Source organism: Pipistrellus kuhlii, unplaced genomic scaffold (genome assembly GCF_014108245.1).
Source record: "Pipistrellus kuhlii isolate mPipKuh1 unplaced genomic scaffold, mPipKuh1.p scaffold_m20_p_42, whole genome shotgun sequence".
NCBI lineage: Eukaryota > Metazoa > Chordata > Mammalia > Chiroptera > Vespertilionidae > Pipistrellus > Pipistrellus kuhlii.
Window position 1 is genome coordinate 1,318,708 of NW_023425543.1, and position 17,653 is coordinate 1,336,360.

The 17,653-nt window shown below is 48.7% G+C and overlaps 1 protein-coding gene across 2 annotated transcripts in view; it reads left to right on the plus strand.

Moving 5' to 3' along the window:
• The first annotated feature begins 1,468 nt into the window (after positions 1-1,468).
• SV2B (synaptic vesicle glycoprotein 2B) overlaps positions 1,469-17,653 on the plus strand; it is a 39,003-nt gene continuing 22,818 nt past the window's right edge. The window contains exon 1 of one of the 2 annotated variants that reach the window (XM_036411850.2): positions 1,469-1,641. The gene's annotated coding sequence lies outside the window, so the exon portion shown is untranslated. Of the gene's footprint in view, positions 1,642-2,230; positions 2,358-17,653 lie in introns of those variants that run through there. The other variant, XM_045572017.1, reaches the window with a different exon arrangement.

Here is a 17,653-nt window from a genome sequence, read left to right on the forward strand (position 1 = left end):
CAACCAAGGTACATGCCCTTGACTGGAATCGAACCTGGGACCTTTCAGTCCGCAGGCTGTCGCTCTATCCACTGAGCCACACCGGTCGGGGCTTTGCTGGTCTCTTTTGTGGGTGGAGGAGGGGGAGTGGGGCTGGAAGGAGGGAGACTTCGTTGAACGCATTAGGCCTCGACCACTTCCTCCTTTGCACTCCTCAAGCAGGCTATTTTCCCATTTCCCTTATGCATTTAGAAGGACAGAGGGATTTTATGACCTCCATTAGCGAAGATGCTTTGGGGGATGGGGCCATCATCGGAGGATCCTTCTCCCCCAGAATGAGTCCCATCCTCTGACATGTCTTAGTTGGGAGATGGTGAATGGGGATCCAAGAGAGGAGACCCGCCGAAACCGGTTTGGCTCAGTGGATAGAGCGTCGGCCTGCGGACTGAAAGGTCCCAGGTTTGATTCCGGTCAAGGGCATGTACCCTGGATGCGGGCACATCCCCAGTAGGGGGTGTGCAAGAGGCAGCTGATCAATGATTCTCTCTCATTTATATTTCTAACTATCTTCTCTTTAAAATTTTTTTAAAAAAATATATATATTTTATTGATTTTTAAAAATATATATGTGTGTGTATATATATATACACACTTTTAAAAAATATATATTTTATTAATTTTTTACAGAGAGGAAGAGAGAGGGACAGAGAGCTAGAAACATCGATGAGAGAGAATCATCGATCAGCTGCCTCTTGCACACGCACTACTGGGGATGTGCCCGCAACCAAGGTACATGCCCTTGACCAGAATCGAACCCGGGACCTTTCAGTCTGCAGGTTGACACTCTATCCATTGAGCCAAACCGGTTTCGGCCTATCTTATTGATTTTTTACAGAGAGGATAGAGAGTTAGAAACATCGATGAGAGAGAATCATCAATCAGCTGCCTCCTGCACTCCCCCTACTGGGGATGTGCCCGCAACCAAGGTACATGCCCTTGACTGGAATCAAACCTGGGACCTTTCAGTCCGCAGGCTGTCGCTCTATCCACTGAGCCACACCGGTTTCGGCATCTATCCTTCTCTCTTACTCTCCGTAAAAAAGTCAATAAAATATATTTAAAGAGAGAGAGAGAGAGAGAGAGAGAGAGAGGAGACCCAAGAGAGATGACTACCATCATCCACTGCTGATGAGAATTCTCTGAAACTCGAGCCACAGGAAGTTGAACTAACATCCATGGGTCTGCCAATGCGGGAAGCCTGGCACCCTGGCACCCTGGTGGCTCCCTTCCTCAAGCACCCAGCCTGCAATCAGAAGGGGATTTGCAGCGGAGAGCTGCCTGCCCACAGCGCACACGGTTCAGGCTCCTGCCCGGAAGGAAGCAAGCGGGTTAGCATCGGATCCCACCGACCAGGAGATCCAGGAGCCGCCCGCCCGCCCGCTCGCCTCCCGGTGGTGGCTCGGAGCCGGCGGGCGCTGCAGCGCTGCGCAGGGCGGGGCGGGCTCGGAGGCGGCGGCGGCGTGGGCGCTGTGTTGCAGGTGTGACATCCGCGGGCTCCTTCCTGCCTGGGTCCCGATCGCCTGGGCGGACGCTGCTCCTCGGGCACCCGGTGGTGGCGATCGCCTGCTCGTGGATTTCCGCCCGCGGATTTTTCCCATCCAGGTAGGGGATGGCGCCGCTCGCTCCGCCAGACCCGCAGGGGATGCGGGGACTGGGGGATCCCAGGCTTGCCTGGTGGAGCTGAAACAGCTGAAACAGACACGCTGGTACCTCTGAGTGTAGGTCTTAAAGGGCATGAAAGACAGGGAGAGGGAGGATCTTGGAAAAAAGCAAGGACTTGCCCTCCTGCGCAAGGCTGCGCGCTTCTGGGAAGGTGGCAATCCCCAAAGGGCCCGGGTAAGCACCCTGTGTGAACTACGAGCTCGCCTAGTTTTTGCAACTTGTGCTAACTCCGTTTCCCTAAGCCAGCGGCTCTGAGTTTGCATTCGATCCCCAGGGGATGGCTGTTGGTCGCTGCTGTTGGTTTGTTGTTAAGAGAACAGAGGGGGAAAAAAAACAAAAAAAAACACATGCACACACCTAGCGGCTCCGGGTTCGGGTGTGTGCGTGCGCATTGCTGCATGCGGAGGGCGCCCTCCGAGGGAGCGGGAGCGGTTTCTTAGGGACGCGGAGGGTTTGTTTTGTAGCTGGAGGAGAACACGATTTGTTCCGCAGGGGATGGGTGAGCAAATGAAATGCGTTTAGCCGGGGAGGAGCCAGGGAGGCACTGCTGTTCCTTCTGCAGACCCGTATTCCATAGCTTGCTCTGCTGTCCAGCAGCCGGGCTGCTGAAACAGACCTCTCGCTGCACATCAGAGAGGCAAGCTCGCTGCTTCCAGGTAACTTAACGGTCTACCCTGGGCTCTAATGGGATAGGGTGGGGCGCTGGAGAATGCCTGCTCTTTTTTATGTATTTATTATTATTTTTATTTTTTTCAAAGGCCTGTCGGGGAGGTACATGTGGGTGGCTTTGAGGTTTGAGGGAGCGGCCATAGGGATGAGAGGTGTGTGTGGTTGGGGGTGATCTGGGCATTGCCAGGGATCCTTCTGGCCAGCAATGGTCTCTTCTATGTTTCCCCGAGAGGAGCCTGCTTGGTCCTGTTTGCTCCAGCCCATGCAGCAGACACAGGACAGGCACATTCTGCATTTCTCTTGAGTCAGCAAATACTCACCGGACTCCTGGCCTATGTCAGAGGCCAGATTAGTCCTTGGGGTGGGGGGAAAGGGGGCGATTTGCAGAGGTGACATAAACACAGTCCAAACCCTAACCCCTACAGCTCACACCCTGTGCGGGCAACCACCTGGATTAGTGAGTGTGATACCTTCAGGCATGCAAGTGTGGGAAGAGAGCGGTGCAAGCAGAGAGGAAGCGGGACTGTGATTATTATTATTATTTTTTTAAACGATGCTCTCGTCAATGAGACAGGGCATGGATGTCAGCAGGGACTGGGTCCCTCGCCTGTCTGTGACCCATATCATTCCGTTACCCGTCAACATCGCTGCCTCTGGATTGCAGGGCTTTAATAGGTCAGTGCAGAGCTGGCATCTGGTCAGATCTCAGAAGACACACACACACATACAGGCTGACACCAAAGGAGGAAGGCACCCCATGCAGGTCAGGCTGTGGTTTTTTTGTTTTATGTATATCTTTAAAGTGGATTCTCTTCCTAACTCTCAGGTCCAGGAAGGTTTTGAAGCAGGGATCCTGGAAAATTCTGTGGAGCTCTCAGAGGAGGTGAACTGATTCCTCCCCACCCCCCCGCCAGGGTCCCTGACTTATCTGCATGTCCCAGTCCAGTTTAAAAGGAACGCTCTGATGTTGCCTCTGAGTGGGCAGGATAAAGGGGAGCTAACGCCAGCACGAGGGGTCTTCACTGGGAGATGGAAATCCAGGCTCCCGGATGTCTCATCCTGGGCAGAAGCCATGGTGGTCAAGAGCAATGAAAACGATAGAACGAAGAGCTCTCGTGTCATGTGTGTTTGCCAGAGATGCGCCTCACATGCGTTTTGTCACTTAAACCATCATATAAGGTGTTTGAAACGCTGGCTGCTGGCACAGGGCAGGAAGTGTGGGCTGTTGCTGATCAGACAGACCGAGGCGAGTGCCTTGGGAAAGTTACTTAGCTCTCTTTGAGCTTTGGTTTTCCTGATCTGTCAAATGGAGATAGCAATAGGTTGTTATAATAAGGACATAGAAATATTTGTTCATTGTGAAATAATTGTCAGATATAAAATGCTTGGCACAAGCAGGTGCTAAAAAAAAAAAAAAAAAAAAAAAGGCAGTTCAGCCTAACCAGCATGGCTCAGTGGTTGACCGTCGACCTATGAACCAGGAGGTCACAGTTCCATTCCCTGTCATGGCACATACCCGGTTGTGGGCTCGATCCCCATTGGGGGGCACACAGGAGGCAGCTGATCAGTGATTCTCTCTCATCATTGATATTTCTCTCTCTCCCTCTCTCTGCCTCTCTGAAATCAACAACAACAAAAAATTTTTAATGGCAGTTCATTCATTGAGTACCTATTATGTCTTAGGTAACTTCCCTATGTAAGGGGAATGCAGAATTGAACTAAATAAAGCCCCTCAAAGAGCTTAACTTGTGTGTGCATGTAAGATACTGGACAAGTAAGTATCTAGATAGTGTATCAGCCGATGATGCATTGTCATGGAGAGACATAAAGTAAGGTGATAGGAATTGGGAGTGCTGCCAGAGGATTGTTATTCCTATGCAGCTTGGTCAGGGAAGGCTTTGCTGATAAGTGACATTTGACTAGACCCCTGGGGAAATGCCGGAGTGAGTCAGGCAGCTGTCTGAGAAAGAGCATTGTGGGCATTTCGGTTCTTTGTGGTATGTTTGTGCTTTCTCTCCCACAGTGAAAGGAAGGGTCACCTTTATTGAATAGTCCTGCAGCTATTGTCCTCGCTAGATGTTATTCATTTTTCTTTGAGGGAAATAATAGTCTCTATGCTTATGGGAAGGTGTTGGAATCAATTGGAAATGCATAGACCTTGGGTGTACCGCGGAATGCATATATATATAATATCATATGATGAGTTTATTTGAGCTTCTAGGCTTAATAGGAGGATTAGTTTGCTGCTCTGCCCCTTTGAGACTTTGTTCCTCCAAAGAGCCTGGTTTTGGGATTTGAGAACTCTACCCACAGAATAGATACTGCATCCCTGTGCCGTATGTAGGGCTACTGCGGAGCATTTCCTGGATGGATATAGGGCCGGATATTTGAGAACTCCGTCAAAAGTTTCTGTGACATAGGATGTGGTGGGGCTGGGTCATGGCCAGGATGGCGGGCTGGGTTAGGTCTAGTCCCCTAGGCCACCTCAGAATGTAACATTTACCTCTGTGAATCTACCCCATCCAAGATCTGGCTTTTAGCCCTGACTGATCTGACTCAGTGGATAGAGCGTTAGCCTGCAGACTGAAGGGTCCCAGGTTCGATTCCGGTCAAGGGCATGTATGTTGGCTGCAGGCACATCCCTCGAAGGGGGTATGCAGGAGGCCGCTGATCGGTGTTTCTCTCTCATCGATCCTTCTAACTCTCTATCCCTCTCTCTTCTTCTCTGTAAACAATCAATAAAATACATTAAAAAAAAAAAAAAAGATCTGGCTTTTAGTGTTGCAGCCTCAGAAACCTGATCTGTCTCTGTGGGTCACATAACAGTGCTGCCATTCTATTGACAATGCCATTTTATTGATTTGCAATGGCCTAGGCACTGTGTGGCGTGGCTGGTGTGTCTCCTTCCTGCAGACTTTGCTTCATGAGAACTACATCATAAGAAGGTTTCCTTGGTAAACATGTAATCAGAGCAAAGAGCTTAGATGCCCACTTTAAGGACTGATCACACATGTTATGGGTGATCTTGCTATTGGGACGACAGAACAAACTACCCCAAAAGTTAGTGGCTTCAGACAGCAAGTATTTAATATTTTCTCACATGTCTATGGGTTGGCTGAGCAGAGGATCTGGGTTGTGCTTCGTTGATCTCCTCTGGCTATGCTCATGTGATTTTGGCCTGCTGATGGGGTGGCCAAGAACTGATTGCGTTAGGATAGCCTTGTTGGGATGACTTGACTCTGCTCCATGTGGTCTCTCATTCTCCAACAGGTGAGCCCAACATATGAAAGGTCAGAGTCCAAGAAAGAGCAGACACTTGCATTTGAGGCCCAAGATTTTGGCTGACATGCTGCCATCTCATCCTTGTCTGTTGACAAAAGTCAGTCACAAGGCCAGCCCAGAGTGAAGGAATAGGGAGTAGACTCCACTTCTTGATGGGAGAAGCAACATCATCACGTTACAAAGAACGTAGATCCAAGAAGGGGAAGAAGAGAGGACATTTTTTTGCAATCTTTTACCATAGGGACTTTAATATTATATTCCTTTGACTAAGACTCCTTGTTTCCCTGGGCTTTGCTTGAATGGACAATGCTTGCAACTCATTCCCCACCCCCGCCGCCGTGTTTTCATGGTTGACCTACTTTAGACATATATATATATATATTTCTAAATATATAGGCAGGGAATCCAGCGGTAAAAATAACATGATCCATCCTCATGAAGCACTCATTTTAGTTGGGGGAGCCAAATAATATGCAAGTAAACACACAAATGTGTAATGTCAGGTGATGAAAGAACATCAAGGAGGGAAAGGAAGATGGCAAATGCCTGGTTGAGTTGGGGTAGGGAACCAGGGTAAAGTTGGGGGGTAGGCATTTTATATAATGCATATCTGGGAGAAAGACCCTTCTAGTCTACAGGCCGATGCTCTATCCACTGAGCTACACTGGTTAGGGCACTTCAGTGGATCTTGAAGTGTAACTCCCTGAAGTTATTCCCTGTCTTTCTTTCTTTCTTTCTTTTTTTTTTTTTTTTTTTTTTTTAATATATTTTATTGATTTTTTACAGAGAGGAAGGGAGAGAGATAGAGAGCTAGAAACGTTGATGAGAGAGAAACATCGACCAGCTGCCTCTTGCACACCCCCTACCGGGGATGTGCCCGCAACCAATGTACATGCCCTTGACCGGAATCGAACCTGGGACCTTTCAGTCCGCAGACCGACGCACTACCACTGAGCCAAACCGGTTTCGGCGTTATTCCCTTTCTTTCCCAGGTCTCCTGGGAGCCTCACTGTGGATCTCTCGGTCTAAAAACAGACTTTAAATGTGAAGGCCACCATTGCTTGTATCTCACAGAAAGCAATGTGTGATGACAAGTAAGAAAGAGAAAAGAGTGGAAACCAAAAAATAGCTCCTGCTTTCAAAAAAAAGGAGACAAAATCCTCTGGAGAGAGGTGGCTGAAATTCAGGGGTGTGATGTTCTTGGTTTATTATTGTACTGCTCTTAATTTAAAAGCAAGCAGGATCAGGGGAAAATCTTGAGGAAGGGAGACATTTATTTAAACCAATTTTATGCGAAGGGGGGAAAAATCTCATATCTATAGCATCTTGAATAATGTGTTTCTGTTTATAAAAAGGGAGAAGTAGACAAATATAACCTTCTACGAAAAGAGGGGGAGGGGACTGGAATGATTTCAACCTCAGACTTGAGATTCTGTCCATTTCCTCCCCATAGTGTGGCTGAATATGGTGAGTGTGAGTGGTGAGTTTTGTTTGCGTGTGTGTGTGTGTGTGTGTGTGGGGGGGAAGAGGTTGCCTCTGTGTGTGTAGGCCATCAAGGAAAAACATGATTGAAGCTCAGAAAGAAGTATGAGAAAGATAGCAAACTGGCCTCCATTTATTAAAAAAATATATATTTTATTGAGTTTTTACAGAGAGGAAGGGAAAGGCATAGAGAGTTAGAAACATCGATGAGAAAGAAACAGCGAACAACTGCCTCCTGCACCTCCCTCACTGGGGATGTGCTCGCAACCAAGGTACATGCCCTTGCCTGGAATCGAACCTGGGACCCTTCAGTCTACAGGCTGACGCTCTATCCACTGAGCCAAACTGGTTTTGGCTGGCCTCCGTTTTTAGGTGTGGGTATTAAGCCTTCTTGAATCACAGTTGTCTGGGTCTGGAGGTTGGCTAATTTTTACAGGAGTGTGAAATCCCTTTTAGGCCCCTCAACGGCTTCCTCTGAAAAGCCTTGTGGGATTCCCCCTGCTGGTTCCCCAAGCCCAGGCCCAGTGAAGGCTGCTCTTATTTAGCCTATGGCCATGCTCTCCTGGCATGGACAGAATCTGACCGTGGCCTCCCTCCCGCTCCTGGGGGCAGCAGATGGCACTGAGGAACGGAGCCCAGCTGGCATGCAAAAGGCTCGGGAGAGAGGAAACGGCCTTGTGGGACAGCCTGCTCTGGACAGAGTGCTGGGCCCAGAGATGGGGTGGGAGAGGTCACAGCAATGTCAGAAACTCCTGACCTTGGCCCTGAAGAGTGCAAGGGATTCAGTCTCACCCCTCCCCCAGAGATAGTAAGTGATGAATGCATCCTACCCATGGCCATGAATCAAATGCAAACTCGTGTAAGAGCAGTAGCTTAAAAATTAAAGTAATAGAAGAGAAACTCAAGAGGAACAATGAGCTTGGGCTGGTTTGGTTCAGTGGATAGAGTGTCGGCCTGCAGACTGAAGGGTCCTGGGTTCGATTCCGCTCAAGGGCACATATCTCTGTTGTAGGCTCAGTTACGTGTGGGAGGCGATCAGCTGATGTGTCTCTCACATTGATGTCACTCTCTCTGTTTCTCCCCTTCCCTTCCACTCTGTCTAAAGATCAATGGAAAGAACTATCTTCAGGTGAGGATTAACAACAACCAAAAAAGAGGAACAGTGAAGAGGTGCATGAGAAAGGGTTATAAGCAATGTGGGCCGAAACCGGTTTGGCTCAGTGGGTAGAGCGTAGGTCTGTGGACTGAAAGGTCCCAGGTTCGATTCTGGTCAAGGGTATGTACCTTGGTTGCAGGCATATCCCCAGTAGGGAGTGTGCAGGAGGCAGCTAATCGATGTTTCTCTCTCATAGACATTTCTAGCTCTCTATCCCTTTCCCTTCCTCTCTGTGGAAAATCGTATATATATATATATATATATATATATATATATATATATATATATATGTAAAAGAAGCAATGTGGAAGTGGTGGGATGCTGAGCCACATTCTCCTCTCACTCCTCACACAATGGGTGGTTTTACCCCTTCTCCCATCACAGGATCGGTTTCCCCAGTGGCTTCAGTTTCCTCCTCTGTGAAATGGCCATAATCAGATCTACTTTTGGGGCTTATGGAGGGGCATTTATCAAAGAGATACTGGTTGTCGAGTGCTTGGCAGCGAACATGGCACTCCTCAGGTGCTTCCCTACTGGACAGGAGCTCCCTGAGGGCTGAGAGCTGGTCTACCCCTGTAGCTCTGATGTCTAACACAATTCCAGGCACATAGTAGGTGCTCTGTGGTTAGTTATTTATTAAACTTGGAGCACAGCCGAAAACGGTTTGGCTCAGTAGACAGAGCGTCAGCCTGAGGACTCAAGGGTCCCAGGTTCGATTCCGGTCAGGGGCATGTACCTTGGTTGCTGGCACATCCCCAGTAGGGGGCTTGCAAGAGGCAGCTGATAGATGACTCTCATCAGTGTTTCTCCCTATCTCTCTCCCTCTCTGTAAAAAAAATCAATAAAGTATATTTAAAAAAAAGAAAAGAAACCTGCATATGTCAAAGGGGAAATGCTCTAACCCTGCATTAGCGAGGGAGAAAGGGGGAGGAATGTGGAGATCTTGGGCTGCTGGAGGGTTCCTTGATCAGCTCACCTAAAGGGGTTACAGAGCAAGAATTTGCCAGGGAAGGCAGGGGTGCTTCACGTTTCTAAAGTGCTTGGGATCGCTCTATATTTGGACGATGGCTCTCGTCTGCGGGTTAATCCTCTTTGTCCCAGTCATCAGCGAGGGGATTAACCGCTTTAAACTCCAAGCCTCACGGGGTCGGACAATCTGAGCTCTGTGTTGCCGAGGCCCAGGGCTTGCAGGAATCAATTTCTATTGATCCAAACACACAGGCTCCTTTGTTGTTATTTAATCCCAGACTCTTAATACTGTGGAGGGGAGGCAGTTTATTTCCTGCGGCAGATCTGTGATCAGAACCCCCGTTTCCTCCTTGGAGCTCTCTGCTCTGGGCTCGTCTCTGGGGAAGGGTTCGAGGGGAAGAGTTTGCCTCAGTGGGAGCATGCTCCAGGACTGACGTTCGTGCCATGTGCCTTCGGGCGAGTCTCAGTCTGTCTGTCTGAAAAGGCCAGCCTGCTCCCTGGCTGACAGATGGGCTGTTCGGAAACACCCCCAAAAGGGGATGAGTTCCCCCAACTTGTTTTCTGGATTTGTGTGCTCAGCGTGAAGATTCACATTCTGGAATGGGAGAAATGTGCCTGGCCCGTTCCTGAGGTCATCCCAACTCTGAGTCCCATCTGGAGTGAAGGAAGGGCAGTTCCTTAAAGGAAAACGGAGGACTTTTAGCAAACAAAGGGGTCATGTTTGCCCACAGACAGAGTCCACCCCACATGGAGCTGGTTTCCCTTACTAAAATGACATCACAACGCATTAGCTTTGTCTATGTCTAAGACTTTGAAAAGTCTGGCTGTATCTCCACCTTTCCTTTTACTTCTAAGGGGTTACAGTGTTCATAACCCTGTCCTTGCTTGCCCTGACCTTGCCGTTTCAAGGATTAATATATGCGAAGTTCAAAGATTGAGTCCCTGCTCCTCCTTAAATCCCTTTTACATCTATTTACTCAGCAGATAGTTCCTTTCTTAAAATACATTTGTATTGATTTCAGAGAGGACAGGAGAGGGAGAGATAGAAACATCCACAATGAGAGAGCATCATCGATCAGCTGCCTCCTGCATGCTCCCCTGTATGGAGACTGCAATCTGGGCATGTGGGGCCTGACCGGGAATCAAACCAGTGACCTCCTGGTTTATGGGTCTAGGTTCGACCCCTGAGCCACGCAGGCTGGGCTCGGCAGATATTTCTTCACCGCCCACTGTGGGAGGCAGTGGAGTGAGTGGTAACTAAAGAAGACATGACCCTGCCCTGACCGATGTGCCTCAGTGGATAGAGCGTCAGCCTGCGGACTGAAGGGTTCCAGGTTCGATTCCGGTCAAGGGCACGTACCTTGGTTGAGGGCACATCCCCAGTAGGAGGTGTGCAGGAGGCAGTTGATGGATGTTTCTCTCTCATCGATGTTTCTAACACTCGATCCCTCTCTCTTCCTCTCCGTAAAGAAGACGTGACCCTTGCCTCATAATTGCTAGCTTGTGTCTCCCTTGGAGGCCTGTCAGCCCCATTGCTGCCCATCAGAGATACCGACTTCGGTTAAAGAGATATCAACCTCGTCAGTTGCTGGATCTCACTGACGAGTTCATTTGCCAAAGAATATCACTTTGCATTGTCCCTGTGCATAGAACATCTTGGAAGGTGGAGAGAGAGAGAGAGAGAGAGAGAGAGAGAGAGAGAGAGAGAGAGAGAGAGAGAGAGACATCCTGGGACTAAATTGCCTGCTGCTCTGCTCTCTGGAGCGCGTGGGCGGCCTTCCTTTGCAGACTGTGAATGGAACCTGGCAACCTTGGCTTCTTTGTTTGTGTGCTGGTGTTTGAACACCGGACAGCATATTGCTTTGCTATTATCAGGCTATTTGTATAATCCCAGCAGCTGGCAACTGGGAAATAATATAATATTCAAAAGCAAAAAATCCAGAGATATTTGCTTAGAGAGAATAAAAACAGGCAGAGAAGGACATGTGCTGTGCAAGGCTGGGCAGAGTGGTGGATGGCTGGCTGCTGCTTGGCAAAGGCTGGCTTGGTTCCTTGGGTAGAATTCCCCCTGGGACTCCCCCTGCTCCAGATTCAGAGAAGGGTCATGCGTGCTGGAAAGGAAGCCTGTCTCATTCTTTTTGTTATTGTTGTTGATCTTCACCCGAGGGTGTTTTTCCATTGGTTTTTAGAGAAGGAGGAAGGGAGGGAGAGAGACAGCGATGCGAGAGAGACACAGGTACGTGCCCTTGACTGGAATTGAACCCGGGACCCCTTCAGTCTATGGGCTGATATTCTGTCTGCAGAGCCAAACAAGCTAGGGCCTGTCTCATTCCTTTTGCACACACTGACAGAGCTGGAAAAAATGGCCTCAGCCCTTGGCATCTGCTCAGACTTGTGCTGTTAGAAGGCTCATAAGTGCCATCAGGACCTTAGTCCAAGGTTAGCACCAGAGTGCAGTCCAGACTTAGAAGACCACAGAGCTACACCTTTCCCTCCTTCTGTTTTATGTCCCATGATGGTTAGAATGTAGACTCTGGAATCAGAATATTAGAGTGGAAACTTTTCTCCTTCCTTTACCAGATATGCTTAAATGTCCTGCACCTCTTTTTCTTTATCTGTGAAACAAAGGTAATATTCATCATGGTCTATATGAGACAGTTGCTAAGATAAATAAGTTGAGACTTATTCAGTGTTCAACAAAATGTTGGGCATATCACAAGCAAGTGTATTAGTTAGCTAGTACTGCATCATCATCGTAATGCTGCTTAACAAGCAGCCCCAAATGTCTCAGTGGCTCCACAATAGATTTTATTTATCTCACAGCCAACTGGGGATATTCTTCTTCATGTTGCAGGGCAGGTTCAGGTCTGTTCCACGTGTCTCTTATCCAGCTATGTTCTCAGGGTAAATGATAGAGAGGCCATGAAGGGAGGGGGGATGGCATGCTGGATGATCCGCTTGGGGCTCCAGCTTTTACCCTTAATCCCCAGCTTCTGTCTGGCAGGCAGCAGATGGAATCCTCTGCAGGATGTTTGGCCAAGTTAGTCCACTTTTTCAGACTAAATTGGGGTCCAAAATACATCCATTAAACACTGGCACCCAGTGTAGCGTGGCAATGAGCAAAGGGTTGGCATTTCTGGGGGAACATGCTTTTCTCAAGGGTAAGAGCTAGCTTTAAAAAAAACTTGCACCTTTTCCTAATTTGACAATCCCTTTGCTGTTGGGGTAGGATTACGTAGCTCAGGTGGATGAGAAAAGGAGGTAAGCGGTACCGGAGGATTATTATTTGAGATGCGAGTACCATGCTATGGTGAGAATTCATTGGTTCTCACGCTGAAATCTGGGCCGCTTGGTGTTGCCTGCATTTAGCAAGTGACTAATTTCCCTCCTGGCTCTGGTTGTTGTAAACGAATATAATAACACAAACTGAGACTTATCCGAAACCTTGCATTTCCAAGGGGGTTTGGAATTACCCAAATTTATTGGTGCAATTAGTGAGTATTTAAAGCCAAAACTCTATGGAGATGGGGCTGGGAAATGAGATTTGTTAAAGAAACCTCTGGTGCTTGCAATCTGTAGCCAAGGATGGAAACCCAATGACGGAGTAAACCTCCAATTTTGATTTCTATTTCTATTGTTTTTATTTGTCTTCTGGCGTCACTCACGGCTCCTGGGTAGAATCTGTTCTTATTCATGTCTTTCATGTCCATTATATTCTCTTGTAATTTCACTGTTTTATGCTTTTCTTGGCTTGTTGAAGATGGACTCAGCAGCCAGGTGAACCCAACAGGGCATGCAAGAGAGAGAGGAGTTGACTTAAAAACAGAAACAAATGATGCCCAGGGCAGTGTGGCTCAGTGGTCAGAGCATTGGCAGGTGGACGGAAGGGTCCAGGTTTTGATTCTGGTCAAGGGCATGTTCCTGAGTTGCAGGTTGATCCCCCTCCCTGGTCTGGGTGGGTGAGGGAGGCAACCAATCGATGTCTCTCTGTCACATCAATGTTTCTCTTTCTGTCTCTCCTCTCCCTTCCACTCTCTCTAAAAAAATCAATGGAAAAAAATATCCTCCAGTGAGAATTAACAACAACAACATAGAAGCAAATGAGAGCAGAACATCAGCTCTCTTGCCGAAACCGGTTTGGCTCAGTGGATAGAGCATCGGCCTGTGGACTGAAGGGTCCCGGGTTTGATTCCGGTCAAGGGCATGTACCTTGGTTGCGGGCACATCCCCAGTGGGAGGTGTGCAAGAGGCAGCTGATCGATGACTCTCTCTCATCAATGTTTCTAGCTCTCTATCTCTCTCCCTTCCTCTCTGTAAAAAATCAATAAAATATATTAAAAAAAAAAAAGAACATCAGCTCTCTTGAACCACGTGGGGCTCCATTCCAGTTGGAATCTATGCCACTCCCTACCCTTTTGCACCCACCTCAGATGCACTGTATTGCTCTGGAAGCCACCCCGTTGCAAGGTGTTCAGCTTTGAGAAGAGATCCGGACACACAATTCAGAGGAGATAATGAACTAGTAAATCCCCGGGAAATAATTTATCTGTGTAACCTCGGGCCCCTCCTGATGGGAGGATCGTCAGGGTGGGCAAACAGTGTTTCGGCTTGCTGGGACTGGTTTGCTATTCCTATCACATCCATTGAGTTATCAAAATGTTATTTATTAAGATTTACACGAAACCTCCCTGTTCCAGGGCCCATCTGTCCCTGCTATTTATTCCCTCAGGGAAGTCACGAATCTGCCATTTGTGATGTTACAGTTTTTTTTTTCTTCCATATCTTCCAGTGGCGTTTCCTGTGTGAGGCTAGGATGCATGACTGTCCGTCCAAGCACGACTCTTGGTGTGGGGGTGGGGGAGGTGGGACTCCCTCGGGACTGTGCAGCCAATGCCTCTCCTTCCTCAGGAGGTGAGAAACCCTCCCTTGAATGTCAGGCCGAGCAGCCGAGTCCTGGTGGGGAAAAATGAGCATTCTCACCCCACAAAGCAGAGATTTTTTTAGGCCCAGGGACAGAGGGACCGGGGACTTCTAAGTCGTGTGATAGCTTTCTGATGTCCAGAGAAGCCAAAAATATCTGTTCTGGAGAGTGTATTCGCTTTCTGGGGCTCACACAGCGAAAGGCCACAGACTGGGGCGGCTTCACAGAGGTTGGCTCTCCTATTAATATTTCGGGAGGCGAGGGGTCCAAGCTCAAGGTGCCAGCGGGTGGGTTTTCCCATGAGGCCTCGCTCCTTGGCTTGCAGATGGCACCCTGCTGACGCCTCTTCACGTGACCACCCCTCCATGTGTAAGCACCTCTGGTGTCTCTTCATGTGTTCGAATCTCTTCTCAGAAGCACTTCCCTTAGATTGGGTTGAGGGCAGCCCCAAGGTCCTCATTGAACATAATCCCTTGTTTGTTTAAAGGTTCCATCTCCAGCCAAAACCGGTTTGGCTCAGTAGATAGAGCATTGTCCTACAGAGTGAAGGGTCCCAGGTTCGATTCCGGTCAAGGGCATGGACCTTGGTTGCGGGCACATCCGCAGTGGGGGGTGTGCAAGAGGCAGCTGATCAATGTTTCTCTCTCATGGATGTTTCTAGCTCTCTATCTCTCTCCCTTCCTCTCTGTAAAAAGTCAATATATATTGTATAATAAAGGCTCCATCTCCACATAGAGTCCCATTCTGAGGCACTGGGGACCTCAAGGCGGATGCTTGACTTTCTCTCTCTTTTTAAAATTAATATATTTTATTGATTTTTTTACAGAGAGAAAGGGAGAGGGATAGAGTTAGAAACATCCATCAGCTGCCTCCTGCACACCCCCACCTGGGGATGTGCCCGCAACCAAGGTACATGCCCTTGACCGGAATCGAACCTGGGACCCTTGAGTCCGCAGGCTGACCCTCTATCCACTGAGCCAAACGGGCTAGGGTTCGACTTTCTCTTTAGAGAAACAACAACTGTGGAAGGGATGGGCTGGGGAGCGTGGGCGGTGGATGTAAGCATTTCTGGAATGTTCTCACTAAGGGGCAGAGGCCAGGCAGGAAACAGATGCCGGCGCCCTTGGCGAGGCCATGGCAGGAGGAGCTCATTAGGAGGTGCCCTCTGTGGAGGCTGGCGAGCAGACGCGGCTGTTGCTGTTCTCCAGACCTGCAGGCCCGTGGCGCTGTCCAGCAGTTCTTGCATCCTCTGGCAGAAAGGCTCCGTGGGTGTTCAGAAAGCAGATGGTCCACCCTGTCCTCATTTTAGAAAAAAGACAAGGAAAGCGCTCTCTCTTCTCTCTTCTCTCTTCTCTCTCTCTCTCTCTCTCTCTCTCTCTCTCTCTCTCTCTCTCTCTCGCTCTCTCTCTCTCTCTCTCTCTCTCTCTCTCTCTCCCGTGTGTGTGTGTGTGTGTGTGTGTGTGTGAATCTTCACCTGAGGATATTCCCCCCCCCCATTGGTTTTTAGAGAGAATGGAAGGAGGAGAAAGAGAGGGAGAGAAACATCGATGTGAGAAAGACACATCCATAGTTTCCTTCCACCTGCATCCAACGGAAATATTTGCCCTGACGGGAATGGAACCCACGATCCTTCAGTCTGCAGGCCGATGCTCTATCTAATTAAGACAAACAGACTAGGCCAGTGGTCGGCAAACTCATGAGTCAAGAGGAGCCAAACACCAACAGGACAACGATTGAAATTTCTTCTGAGAGCCACATTTTTAAAACTTAAACGTCTTCTAATGCCACTTCTTCAAAACAGACTCGCCCAGGCCGTGGTATTTTGTGGAAGAGCCACACTCAAGGGGCCAAAGAGCCCCATGTAGCTTTTGAGCCACAGTTTGCCGACTAGGTCAAGAAAAGCTCTCTCTCTCTCTCTCTCTCTCTCTCTCTCTCTCTCTCTCTCTTAACAAATAGCCTCTTGGATGAGAAATAAAATAAACACCCCAGAGGAATAACAGACACAGGATGGGCCCAAGGACAGCCCAGAAGGGTGTGTGGATGGGGAGGGAACTGAGACGCCAGAGGGAAGGTTGGGTAGGGGGAGGGGAAGAAGGAGGGAGGTATTTATTTATTTGTTTATTTTAAATATATATTTTTTATTGATTCCAGAGAGGAAGGGAGAGAGAGATAGAAACATCAATGATGAGAGAGAATCACTGATGGGCTGCCTCCCACACGCTCCCTTCTAGGGATCGAGCCCACAACCCAGGCAAGTGCCCTTGTCCGGAATCGAACCTGGGACTCTTCAGTCTGCAGGCCAACACTCTTTCCACTGAGCCAAAGCAGCTAGGGCAGGAGGGAGGTAGTTAGCCTAAGCCTTCTGCTGGGCTCCCGCACGCACGATGCTTTTATAAGCAAAGTTCCGATTTTGATTGCTGCCTGTTGGTGTGCAGACCCCAATAGTCCCAGGGGATTAATGGAGATTTCTTTGTTACCTCTGCCAAGCTTCATGGAGTCGGGAGCAGTTATTGGAGCTTTTTCTCTCCTCTCCTCTCCCTCTCTCTAAGCCTTGAAATGACAAGTAATTTATGGACTGTGAGGAGACTTGGGAGTAAGGAGGAAATAATGACAGTCGGAGCTCTGCAGAGCAAAGCATCCCCCAGGTATATTCGCGCACATCCGGAGGGGACAAAGGAGCCCACATCTGTGCGCACTTATCTTTCTCAGGCTGATCCCTAGGGCTCAAAGCCGGCCTGAGATTGGGCAGAGCGTGGGTTTCCACCCTCTGGGGACAGAGCCCATCCCCAGCCCTCCGCCGTCTCTGGCAGCGATGGCCGGCCCCTCCCAGGAGCGGTTCCATCCTCTCCCACCAGTGAGTCATCCTCGGCGGCTGTTCTCGGAGAAGGTGGGACGTGAGAGCAGGAGGAGGAAGTGTCAGAATGCAAAAGCTGTTCTGTTCTTCCCTTGAAAATTAACTTTGCAGCTTGGAGGTGGGGATTTTTTTTTTTTCTTCCTCTTTTCTCTGCACAGAGTCGGAGCAAGGGAGTGGCTCAGGGAGTGACCCAGGGTCTGGAACCCACCCTCCCACCCACCTACCACCTAATTGAATGTGAGACTGTTATGTTGTCCAGTGCAAGCTTGTTCAGCTGTTTTTCAAACAGGGATAAAAGAATCATTGTGGCCGAAACCGGTTTGGCTTAGTGGACAGATGATTCTCTCTCATCGATGTTTCTAACTCTCTATCCCTCTCTCTTCCTCTCTGTAAAAAAATCAATAAAATATATATTTTAAAAAAATAACACCAAAATTAAAAAAAAAGGGGGGGGGGGATAGCCAAAAACTATGGGACCACTCCAAAAGGCATAGAACGCAATTAAGGGGAAAAGCGAGGGGAGAAGACAGGAACAGAATGCGCAAAGCAATAATGACTGAGGCATCCTCTCATTCTTTCCAAATAGATGGAACTGGCGATAAATAATAATAATAAAAAA